General features: G+C 37.5%; 1 long non-coding RNA gene across 1 annotated transcript; it reads right to left on the bottom strand.

The window, feature by feature from the left end:
• Positions 1-1,609: 1,609 nt before the first annotated feature.
• On the bottom strand, positions 1,610-2,524 carry LOC135846263 (uncharacterized). The gene is made up of 3 exons (XR_010558933.1): positions 2,427-2,524; positions 2,006-2,107; positions 1,610-1,902 (listed from the first exon to the last, which is right to left on the bottom strand). It is a non-coding gene; the product is annotated as an uncharacterized LOC135846263 (long non-coding RNA).
• Between the last annotated feature and the right edge of the window lie 10,675 nt (positions 2,525-13,199).

The raw sequence follows: 13,199 nt of genomic DNA, 5'->3' as shown, positions 1-13,199 counted from the left end.
AAATCCGTGGTTAGTTAACCAAAAATGGCCATTTTTTGGGCCCCAGGGGTTCCCAAAGTTGTGAATTGAAAAATAATTTTAGGAACCACTGAGTATTACATATTTTCAGAAACTGTTTTAGCGTGGAATATATGTTTGAATCGGATAAACGTTATGCGAGGTGGTTTTCCTATTTTCGGCCCTTGGGGCAGAAATGGTAGAGGGGAGGGTTAATTTAATTTTTGTGAAATTTTGGAACCACCATTTTGAGCCTACCCTTTGAATCCCGCTATAAAGCTTTTCACAGTTTATTAGTATATGAAAGACCTTCATCTACCAAATTTTTAGCTCAATAAAATTGTGCGCTGGTTCTCAAAAATCCAATTTTACAATTTTTCGATATTTTGGGAACCACTGGAAAACTAGAAACCTGCGATTTGCGCCAAACGTAACGTTTTGAGGTATATGCATATTCAACTAGATGAAAAATTTTAATTAAGCTCCCTGTATATTCGTAATTTTGAACCCTTTTTTTAGAGTCCCCACTTTAGGCACCCCTAAAAAGCGTTTGTGCTTATTTTTTCAAATAAATTGAAGAATTTACATTTGAAACACACCAGCAAGTGCTCGATCACTTTTCATTTGATTTTTCTTGTAACTTTCATACCTAATTGAGTTTTTTTTGGGTCAAATTTTGAGGTTTTACTTCGTTGAAATCGTAAAAACGTGATTTTAACGTTTTTTCGAAGAGTAAAATCTCAGAATTTGACACAAAATATCTCAATTACCTATGAGAGTTACAGAAAAAATCAAATGAAAGATTATCGAGTACATTGCTAGTTACTTTCTTACCTCCTCTCTTTCTTCGAATTGTGGTATAAGCCCAATTTTTCCTCACAAGGAAATACCTATCTCCCTGTTATAAAAATTATTTCAACTGGATCATGGGGAATCAATAGAGGGCTTTAAAATATACCCGCTGCAAACATTTTAAATGCTGAAATTTATTGACAAAAATTTTAAAAAATTTAAATTTGATTTATTTTTTGCGAAAAAAAATGAAAATTTTATCAAAATGACACAAAAAGCTGTGTAGAAATCAGAACCCTGTAAGTATAGAAGAAGTACAAAAAGTGTCGAGTAACTTACCCGGTCATCTATTCGTACGATGAAGTACTTCTTTCTCAATCCTCGCATTACATTGATAATATGGAAAGGAAAATAGAATGATACGTTTAGAAGTTATCGTGTCTTTCAAATCTTTATAAAAAATTGATTCAAAAATTAAATCTGTTGAGAAGTTTCAACGATCATTTCTATGTATCGAACAGCTAGTGTATTAATTTGACAATAATACTTATTTACCTTACCTACCTAATGTCTTGTGAATTGATAAGCCTATGCTGTCAACGACGAAAAGTAACACGTTTATATTGAATCGAAATCAATATCTAATTTCTTATTCATTTTTTTCAACTGTGTACAGAAATTTAATACATGCAGCCTATGGATATAATAAACCTATTATTTATTCGAGAAAACGATTTAAAATACACGTGTCCGTATTTAAATAAAACTTTAAACGCAGGTGGCAACTTTTTTATTCGTAATTAAATTTCGAATTGGGTTTCTTTGTTGTTATAGCCAACACCTGAAGTCAAAAAAGTGATCAACCTGCGGACTTTTTAAATTTTGGTGGAGATAATATATGCCTTAGTTATTACGTTTCAAAACATTAAAAAATGAATACGTTGTTCGAACTAATTTTCCAAATGTCACTCGAGTAGCTTCGAAAACCGATAAACCATACAAACGTAATGGTTGGCGAGCTGTCGAGTGAAACATTTGCAGTAGTCTTCTATTCTGTTCGTTTACTCTGAGCCATGATCCATGCCAGAAAAGAGATTCTGCAAGCCTTTCGTTCTGATGGAAACAATTTTTACAATCAGAAACGTTCGCAATTTCAAAGACAAGAATTAAAACTGATATCTGAGAAAATCATTTTTTCGTGAAAAAATCTTCTTACCAGATTTGGAAAAATTTCTCCGATTAAGCATCTTATCAGCAAGCCCATCCAAATGAAAAAGAAGACGGGAAGACCGTTTATAACTTGCGATAAGCTTGAAAACTGCAATAGAGAATTTTTTTGTTACCATAAACCAAATTAAAAAGCCGAGAGAGAAGATATTTAACCCTTTGGGATCTAGGAAAAATCTGCATGGTGGATGACAGGTCTATATTTATTTATACTTTTGAGACATGAATTTGTATTATAAAAAATTGAAATTTTTTCAAGGTATTTTACAGCAATGGAAGTTCGAAAAATGCTTTTCGAAATCCTAAAGCTGAATTTCAATTTCTTGCAATATTATTAAGATTTAGGGTCAGAGTTTAGAGTGCCCTGCCCCTGGATCCCAAAAGTACAATTGAGCTCGTCGGAATCTTACATTTACTGCGAGATACAATGCAAATGTCAGTGCGATTACCGATACAGCCAATTCAATCGAGAAAAATATTGAAAACCAAATCTTAAATAATCGAAAATTCCTGAAACATAAAAACATGTACAAAATATGTTGGTACATAAATATCTTCTTCTTCTCACCCTGTTACACTTCCAGCTTACTTGAGCAGTATTTGATGATGTTTAATGCAATGGATTAAATTTCGTCTAAAAATTTCATCAAATCTTCTCCTCTCTACCACTTGCTCCAATGTTCGACGTTCCAGCGACTCTACAGCGAAAGTCAGTCTCTGGTATTGTCTCGTGAATTCGGCCACCGAGATGAACAAGAATGTCATAAAAATGTAACTGAACCACAGGCCCAAAAACCCTTGGATAAATTGAATTGCAAATACGAATAATTCGGCTATCAAACTATTTGTAGGAAATACAAGAGAGTTGCAATGTTTATTATTTGAAGTAACATCATAAACTGATAAACGTAAATACAATCGTGTCACTTATCACATGATATGTTTACCAGCCAGTAATATCTAAATAATCGAACCGCCACAATAGTTCCCTATTGTGGCGGTTCGATTATTTAGATATTACTGGCTGGTAAACATATCATGTGATAAGTGACACGATTGTATTTACGTTTATCAGCCAGTAATATCTAAATAATCGAACCGCCACATATCCATACTCCAAGGTGTCCAAAACGGATATATAAACGTTTTTATTCTACCGTAGTAAATTAGCTCTCCAATAACGGGTATGCAAATAATGAAAATTATACTGAATGTGGCATATTTTGTCAGAGTTATCAAAGTTACGATGTTTTCCTCTTGTAAATACCAAGCGTATTCTATTTGAAACGAATGCTCGTCAGGATAAATGTAAAATTTTTTATCCATCTCATATAGTAGTTGGCTGATGATATTTCGGTGATAATATAAGCTGAAAATACCACCTTGTACGACCACACTGCCAGCTATTGCAGGAATAGGGGTGACAAATTTGTAAAAATCGTCGGTGTTCGTGATCGATACCATGAAACCTGACAAGTCTAGTAACGTGTAGGACGTAAAACAGATTATAAATTTCCACACGTTGAATCTGCGATGTTGATTTTCTCTCAGAATATTTATGCCTACGGCTTCTATAGTGTTTACTTCGAGTTGGATTAGTTTTTTTTGCATGTTTCAACGATTCTGATGAAATTCGAGGTTGAAGCTGTGAATTGAAAATCGAAATCCTGTATTGACAGAAAATGGAATAAAATTATGTGTGAATATGTTTTGCAAATGTTCTATGTAGGTTACAATATACCTACCTAATTCTAAATTACCTAGATGAATGCATTTAAATTAGAGTTGCCCTCCTAAAAAAGAATGCAGAGAGGAGGGATTTATGAAAAGTGGTATTATCAAATATGATTTTTGTTTGTTCATCCCCAGGTTTTATGTGTGAGGGCGCATACGGAAAGGGACCTTACGACTAAAAAATCAATTTTTTATTTCTTCGCCAAATTTTTGTAGGGACTCTTTAAAAATCGAGTAGAACCCTCCATAGGCCCCAATTTTTATTATCTCATCGATTTTTTTTACTTTTAAGCGAAGCATGCATACATTTATCATTCATAAAAGTTGAAAAATGACGCAAAAAATTTGAAAAATGTGTTGGCAAAATTGGTCTTGTAACCGTAACGTATCGAAAAGTGTTCGGTAGTTCTAGTTTTTATTTTTAAATAAAAATAAATTTCGTTTACGTAAAATCGCGTAATATTAATACGTGGCTATTTAATAGAGTTAAAATGTTCTAAATTTCGTGAAAATTCATTGGCTGTTAAATAGGTATTCGTTTATTCGTTGTAATCGTTATGTTTCGTAAATTGTCGCGTTAATATTGATTTAATCGTCGAGTTATAAAGTCATTGAGCTCTTGCTCAGTTCTTTGTTTTCGTTAGGTTTGTTGATCGTTAGGTCAACGACCTTGTAAAATAAATATTACTTTTATTTTGAGTTGTTATGTTTTGTCAGTCGAATTGTTCGATTTATTTCAATATTCTTGAGTCAGATTTATCGATTTAGATCGATTCATCGTACATGGTAGCGTAGAGCGTAGTTCGTGAAAGCTCTGTTTCTCAATTCGACGTCCTGTGTGGAATTTTCTGGCTTGTGTAGCTTCAGCGTATTGGTTCGTGTAGTGTTCGACGAAGTAAATGTCGACAGTCCTGTCCTATTTGAGGTCAGGAAAAGCGGTTAACGTAGACGACGAAGAAAGTAGTACGGATAAGCGTAAATCGAGCGCCGAGTTTCGTGGTTTTTCTGAAAAAGAAAAACCAGAACAAAGTATACCGAGGTCGAAAGGTAAAAGTAAAGTAACGTTACAGCACGTATCTGAGTCATCCGGCGATTCGGAAGCTGGTCCAAGTTCAGCAGGTTTTGGTGATTCGACATCTGACGATTCGGCGATCCCTGTTGACTCCGTTCCTCCTCCGTCTAATCCACCTTCCGGTCCTCCACCTCCTCCACCTCCTGGTCCATCCGACGACGAGTCCGAAGGTAGTGAAAGTAGCGACGACGAGTCCGACGACGCTGTAGTATCCGATAACGAGTCAAATAGTTCGTCCGACGATAGTATGTTTGGTGCCGGTGATAATCGTGTAATGGAGTCGATGGTCTTTCGCGGTACGGGCTTCGTGTCCTGGAAGAGAAAAATCAAAGTTATTCTTTCGGCCAAAGGACTTCAAACCGCGATTCTCCAAGTAAATTCGTTATCGCCGCGTAAAAAAGCGAAAGCTCTCGAAATTTTAATTAGGCACGTAGCTGAGAACGTTTTCCGACTGGTCAAGGAGAGAGAGGATCCGTACGTATTCTGGACGGAGCTCAACTCCTTGTACCAGGCGGAAAACCAAGCAGCAATTATCGACTGCCGAACCCGTATTTCGAAGATTGTCATCGATATGTACAAGAGTCCGAAGGAGTTCCTAGAGGCATTTTATATGCTAGTCAACGATATGGAGAGTCTGGACGTGAAATTGACTCCATCTGAAGTCTATACGTATCTGATCAATGCGTTAGGCAATTCGCCTAAGTACAAGTCAGTGCGTATGACTGCTCGAGGACTAGTTCACGTTACAGCTGGAGACCCAAATCCGAAAGTAATTTCGTCGTTGCTTTTGAGTTTGGAAGATGCCTCGAAGAACTCCTCGACTTCGAAGGGTTCGACAAGTACCGGTTCAGCGATGGCCGCATCCGATCAATCCGGTAATAATAATAAACGTAATTGTAATCGTAATAAATCGCGTAGTAGTAATTCGAACTCGTCCGGTAATTCGTCGAACGGTAACGGTGAACGTAACGGTGGTAGTGGCTTCGTACAAGCCAAAGATCGTACCTGCTATAAGTGTCACAAACGTGGCCATATGGCCAAGTCTTGTCGATCCGCCGGAGGAAACTATAGAAACGATACCAACCCTCGGGGAAGTATCGTTTGCTATCGATGTAATCTGACCGGGCATATAGGTCGAAACTGCCCTCAGAACGGTGATTCGTCGCGTAATAATGGTGGTAACGGTTCGTCGAGTGGTACGTCGGGTACGTCTGGTCCGTCTGGTTCGTCCGGTTCGTCAGGGCCTCGTCCTTCGCTAGCGTTAGGTCTTTCTTCGCCGTTTTCTGAAAAAAAGAAAAATCTTTCGTTAGATGATTGTCGTAGGAGTAATGTCGTAGATGAATTCGTTAAAAGTAATGTCGGTCGTAGTAATTTTGGAGACAGTGTCGCGATATCTAATTTCGGTACGTCGCGTAACGTGAATATCGGGTCAAACTATTTTTTAGGCGACTCGACTGCTTTGAATCTCGGTGAAGAAAACGCGTACGTCGAGACAAACGACGACGACGGCGTCGATTTTATCACGTTTGTCGTCGATAGTGGTGCGACGTCGCATTTTCTGAAACATTGTGGAGTCTTGCACGGTGAGAGGAAAATAAACGAAAGTTTACAATCCGCTCATTGTGAAGTCTCTTTGATCAAAGAAGGAGTAGGTCGATTGAGAGTTCTAGCCGATGACGGAAACGTCTATTGGTTGAACGAGGTATATTATGTACCTAGTCTTTCGTTTAGTCTTCTGTCCGTGTCGAAAATCGTAGCGAACGGTTATCGTTTCTTCTTCGACGAAGATCCTCGTTTGGTCGATCCTGCGGGAAACATTGTATCTAGATTAGTTCTAAACGATAACGGATTGTATACGATTCAATTTATGATAAATATACCTCCTATGTTGTACTCCTGTACCAATTATTCATCTGCGTTGATTACAAACGATAATAGTGACTTGACAAATGTAGGTAATACTTCGACGACGATAGGTAATGACTCTGGTGTTGTAGTTTCGAACGTTTCAAGTGTAGATATAGGAAATACCAGTACGTGCAGTGACAGTGATGTAAATCTGAAAAACAAAAAACAGATAAATAAATTAAAAGGTGAAGGCGACATCTGGCATCGTAGGTTGGCTCATACGAGCAAGACGGTACTAGATAAGATTCCTGAGTTACGTGGATGTGATTGCCCACCCTTCAATCAGTGTCAAATTTGCTGTAAAGCAAAACAAAAGAAACATACCTACGATTCAAGTAGGTATAGGTATCTGAATCCGCTCGATCTTGTTCATATTGACGTAATGGGTCCTATTACAGAAGGACTAGAAGGCGAGCGATATTTGATTGGCTTCGTAGATAACTGTACGAGATGGGGAGTAACGTTCGGAATGCGAAGTAAAGCCGAAGTAGGTACCTACCTAAAAAAATATGTCAATATTAGTGAAACGTTGTGGAATACGAAAGTAAAGCGTATCAGGTGCGATAACGCTAGTGAGTTTATCGGAGGTACCTTTAAAGAGTTTGTCGACGAAAAGGGCATATCTATGCAGAACAGTGAGCCGTATGAGAAGCAGCATAATGGCACCGTCGAACGTTTCTTTCGAACCATCCAAGAAAAAATGCGAGCTCTGTTGTACGAAGGAGGTTTAACGAATAAATTCTGGCTTTACACTGCGTACACTGCGAACTACGTGTACAATCGTTTACCGCATTCTGCATTGAACGATCTGTCACCGTACGAGCTGTGGAATCGTAGAAAGCCGGATTTATCGAGAGTGAGATTGTTTGGAAGCGTTGCACGAGTTCTGGTACCGCCTGAAAAGAGAAAGAAAACCGATGAGAAGTCGATAGATATGGTGTTGTTAGGTTTTACAGAGACAGGTTATGTATTGTACGATGTTTTACGAAATAAATTCACAAATTCGAGTTGCGTAGAAGTTGATGAAACGCGTAAGATACACGATATCATCAACGATCATTTGTTAAAAACATCGGTAACAGTTAGTGTTAGCGACGTAGAGATCGTACCTACGGTTCAAAGTGAAATACGTAGTTCAGTGGAGCCAGCTCCTGGGTGCTCATCTTGGGTAAACCCAGATGAGTTGAGCTAAGCCGAACGTAGCGGTGAAATTCACGTTGATCGTAGTATGATTGATACTTCAGCTACCGACGATCGATCCGACGATTTTGCTGATTTTGCATTGGCTAACATCGATGATTTATCGTATGAACAAGCTCTGAACGGTCCAGAAGCGAAGTACTGGAAGGTAGCGATCGACGAAGAGTTAAAGGCGATGAAAGTAAAAGACGTTTGGTATCCGGTATCTGAAAGTAGCGTAAAAGGAGAAAATTATTCGAAGGTAGACAGTAAGTGGGTTTTGAAGAAAAAAATCAACTCGAATGGTGGGGTGAAGTATAAAGCGCGATTGGTTTTACGTGGTTTTAAAGATAGTCATTTTTACGAGTTAGATGAAATATACGCGCCAACCCCAAACCAACCGATCATTCGATCGATGCTAAATCTTGCGGTAGTAAATCGTTGGCAATTACGCCAATTGGATGTTAGCACAGCGTTCTTGAACGGTGACATAAATCGTAATGTCATGTTCAATCCTCCAAAAGGGACTAACGAAGAGAAAGGAGTAGTATACGTTTTGAAGAGATCGTTATACGGTCTCAAAACAAGTCCGAAGTCCTGGAACGCTAAGCTAAACTCGTACCTGTTATCTTTGGGTTTTTCTAGAAGCAAAGTAGACCCTTGTGTTTATTTTGATTCAGAGAATCCGCTTCGATGTGTGTTCGTTGTTTACGTCGACGATTTTCTTATCACAGGATGCGATGATCGTCTTATCGAGTGGTTGGTTAAGAGTCTGAATGAACGTTTTGGAATTAGAGACCTGGAACAATGCAAGAAGTTTATTGGTATGGAAATTAATCGTAGTGAAGATCGTTTGGAAATTCATCAAAATTCATACATCGAACAGTTAGTTAGTGAATATGGGCTGTTGAATTCGAACAGTATTTCAACTCCAATCGAACCGAACTTGAAGATTACTAATCTCAAGCTCGATAAAAGTTTCGAAACCAAAGTGAGAGGTCTCTTAGGAAGTTTAAGTTACATTGCAAGAGGAACACGTCCTGACATTGCGTATGCTGTAAACTTCCTAAGCAGATACCAGCACTTGGCTAATAAGGAGCTGTTCGAATACAGTAAGCGTATACTTAGGTACTTACATAGTACGTTAAACGTGAAACTTACTTACGTAGTACCTGAGTTCGTCGATAAACACTCTGTAAGAGTGTACGTAGATTCAGATTTCGCCGGTGATTGTTTAGATAGGAAGTCAACGTCTGGAATTTTCATATTGCACTATGGCAACGTTATTGACTGGGTAGTCAAGAAACAAAATTGTGTAAGTCTTTCGTCGTGTGAGGCTGAATATGTCGCTTTAAGTACGTCTGGTAAGGAAGTCTTGGCATGGCGAAATTTATTTCTTGAATTGGAAGTTCGTATTGACACCGTTACGGTGTATTGCGATTCTAACGCAGCGATTGCCGTAGCGAATACGGTCGAATCAAAACGTACCAGACATATAGATGTCAGTTATCACCATATTCGCGATCTGATTCTTAAAAATGTGATCTATCTACAAAAAGTTTCATCGATAGATCAACTGGCTGATTTATTAACGAAAGCCACTACCCGTACGGTGTTCGAACGTTTATGTAAAATGTTATATCTAGAGTTGCCGTCGAGACGAAACGAGACGATACGATACGCGTTTTGGAAATGTTGCAAAAAACGATACGCGTGTTGCGTATCGCCGTGTCTCGCTCTGTCTCGTTTGGTTTTCAATACAATTAGGTAATGTGCAGGCGTCGCGGCGTTCCTCGCGTCGTATCATTTTTTGATTGCATTATCTAAAGCGCTATAAAGGGAAGTACTCGCATACGTCATTATGAGTCCGCTTGCCAACTCCATTTGATAAATTAATGTTGGGGAAATTTCAAGTTTCAAAAATCTACTGGAGGCTCCAGTAATTTTCAAAAAAGTCGCTGGAGGCCCTAAAATGACTTGAACACACCTGAAGTCGTCTTCAGAGGGTGTTAAAATTGGAGTGTAGAGTAAATTTCAGCTTTCCATCTCCATTTGATGAAATTTTGTAAAAATTTAAAAGTTTCAAAAATCTGCTGGAAGTTTTGGGAATTTTCAAAAATTCGCTGGAAGCTCCAAAAAGACTTGCAAATTCACCTGCAGTACTTCGTAGCGTATTGAAATTAGTTTTTAGAATCAATTTTAGCTTTAGTGATTGGCGTATGCGAGTACTTCCCTTTATAGCGCTTTAGCATTATCCAAAGAAATATGTGGTCGCAAAACAGAAATTAATTTTTTATCACTATTTTATTTGTTTTCTCTCGAATGGAATAAACATTATCCAAAGAAATATGTGTACTGTTAATTATGGCACCTACATCTAGAAAGAAAATCGAGTACTCGAAGTACTTTATAATTAATAGCCATGGTAACGATAAGCAAGGGGAATGTAAAAGTTGTAATTTTGTTGTAAAAATGAAAGATAAAAACACAACCGGTCTAAGGAAACATCTCCAAAGACACCACAAAGAAATTAATTTTGAAGAAACTGAGGCTGAGGATGGATTTCTCTTTCCCAAGGTAAATTTTTCACACTGTTAAACCAATGCAAATAAATTAAAAAATGATGACATATTAGTTGAATAATTATTTTAAAATTTTGAGGAGATAAATCTAATTTTTTTTTTTAATTTTCAATAGGATTTGAATTCAAAATTTGTTGAATGGGTTGCTGCGAAATCTCTTCCTTTTAATTTTTTCGATGACGAACGTACCCAAAATTTATTACGTAGTGTAAATAAGGCGCGCTTAGAAGACTTGCAAATTCCAAAAAAAACAGCGCTTACAAATGGTATGGTTCAACACTACGCCTTGTTGAAAAATGCGATGAAATCTGCGTTACGAGAAGTTAGTAGCAAAATATCATTCACAGTCGATGGATGGAGTTCAGTTAATATGGAGTCGTACTACGGCATTACTGGGCATTTTATCGATAGTGACTGGAAATTGCAGTCTGTCACAATTGACTTCGTACCAAGCCGCGGTAAGCACGATGGGCAATCGATTGCCGAAATCATTCTGCGTGTTTTAAAAGATTGCGATATTGCTCACAAAGTTCAAGGATTTACCCTGGACAACGCGTCTAACAATACCTCATTTCTTAGACACCTAGAAATTTTACTAAAAAACGAAAACATTGAGTTTGATTATAAGAACAAGCACTTCAAATGCTATGCACACATTTTGAACTTAGGGGTACAGGATTTAATTAAGGAAATAGGGATCCCTCAAAGTTTGGAAGAGGATGAAACAGCTGAAGATGGTGACCCTGACTGTTCTCTTATTCCTGAAAATGATGATTCATTCACGAATTTTGAGGATGATGCAAGCGACGATGACGATGAAAATTCAAGTACCTCTTCATGTGATGATGATGCTTGTGTAGACTTCAAATGCGTTAGTAAAGTACGTAATTTGTTTAAATTTTTAAAAAAATCGCAAAAGTGGCGTAATGTTCTCTCTGATATCTGTACTACAAAACAAATTAAATTCCAATCTCCAAAGATAGATTGCCGAACTCGGTGGAATTCTACGGTTCAAATGTTAGATACTGCCATTGAGTTAGAAGATGCTCTAAAATTTCTTTTATCTACATATACTGTTCTCAAGAAATATAAACTTGAAGCCGCTGAATGGACGTTGCTGAAGGAGTTAGTTGACATCCTTTCACCCTTCGAGGAAGTATCCAAAACTTTGAGTGCGGAGAAGTATGTTACTCTCCCATCGGTTATAGTTTCATTTAATTTGTTACTTGATGTAATAGACGAGAATATAATAAAACTACAGAATGAATCCGAATTGGATACGTGCAACAAAGCTAATACTGTACGCTCAATATTGATGAACGGGTTGGATGCGTGCAAAAATAAACTCATCAAGCACTACCAGGCTTCAAATTGGATATATGGTGTGGTTTTATTGTTAGATCCCCGCTATAAAAAAACTGGGTTCAGTAAAACTCATTGGGGAATCGAATTGGGTGAAACCTCGTATGAGATGTTTCTACAAATTTTAAAAACGAATTACGATGACAGCAGCGTTTCAACTTCCTGTAGCAGTAGCAGTAGCAGTAGCAGTGTATCCAGTACTGGTGTTGAACCTTCCAGAAAACGGGTAAAACTGGATTACTCCAAAATCTATGAAAATAGGAATTCGAAAACTGGTAATCTTGAAGATGAAATTGAGCAATACCTGATGGAGCCTCTGGAAGGCGAAAGTGTTGATATCTTGAAATGGTGGAGTTTAAATGAAGTTCGATTCCCGAAATTGGCGCGTATGGCCCGCGATTTTCTGAGCACCCCCGCCACCAGCGTTCCCGCAGAACGTTTATTTTCAAGAGCCGGTCATATTCTAACCTTGCTACGCAATCGCCTGTCACCCGCAAATGCACGGGCACAACTTTGTGTGCATGATTGGGTAAACTCGGAATTTATTTGTGCTCTTCGACGATGTATTAAAAATTAAATTCGGATTTTCTGTTTGTTAATTTTTTGCGTTTAGGTATCTATTGATTATTTATAATCGGAAATATTAGGATCCTATAGATGGGCTAAAACAACAAAACGAACCTCTTTGTGTGGAGTTTAAATTGTTCATAGGTGATTCAATTCGAGAACTTTTCTAATGAGAATTTTCTTAACTTTTGAACAATTGCAATTTTTTTTGAGAACGTGAGAGTTTTTAAAGAATATGAGTATTAACTAAAGTAGGAGCTTGAAAATTTGCCATAAAAAGAAGGAAATTAGTGTAAATTGAGTCCAAACGTACAGGAGCAGAAAAAGTCAAGAAATATTCAAAAATTTTAAAAAGAATTTTAATTTTGAAAAACTTAAATGCCTAAAATTATAGTTAATAATCTGATATTGAAAATGTTCTATCCAAAAATAGCCTATTATTGAATGAAACAAATTTTTAGACTCGTGAAAATCAGTTTTTTCAAAAATTTCATTATCATTCGTGCATGAAGTTATCGAAATGAGAAGACTCTGCTCCTTGCTTCTCTGAAGACTTGGTATTGAGAATTTTTCAAATGACGAAAAAAATGTTAAAATGTTCATGAAGCTCTGGGGGCGTTTGGTTCGAGCAAGAAGCAATCGTTGAATTTTTGACAAATGGTCACCCCTGCCTTCATCTCACAATGATAACAAACATACCATTGGAAATAAAGGGGGAGGGGCGGGGGCGGGGTGAGAAATGTAATCGATGAAATGGACCATTATATATATTCCCATGA

This window comes from Planococcus citri, chromosome 5, assembly GCF_950023065.1.
Source record: "Planococcus citri chromosome 5, ihPlaCitr1.1, whole genome shotgun sequence".
Taxonomy (NCBI): Eukaryota; Metazoa; Arthropoda; class Insecta; order Hemiptera; family Pseudococcidae; genus Planococcus; species Planococcus citri.
Note: the sequence above shows the minus strand (reverse complement) of the source record. Positions and strands in the feature narration are given on the sequence as shown.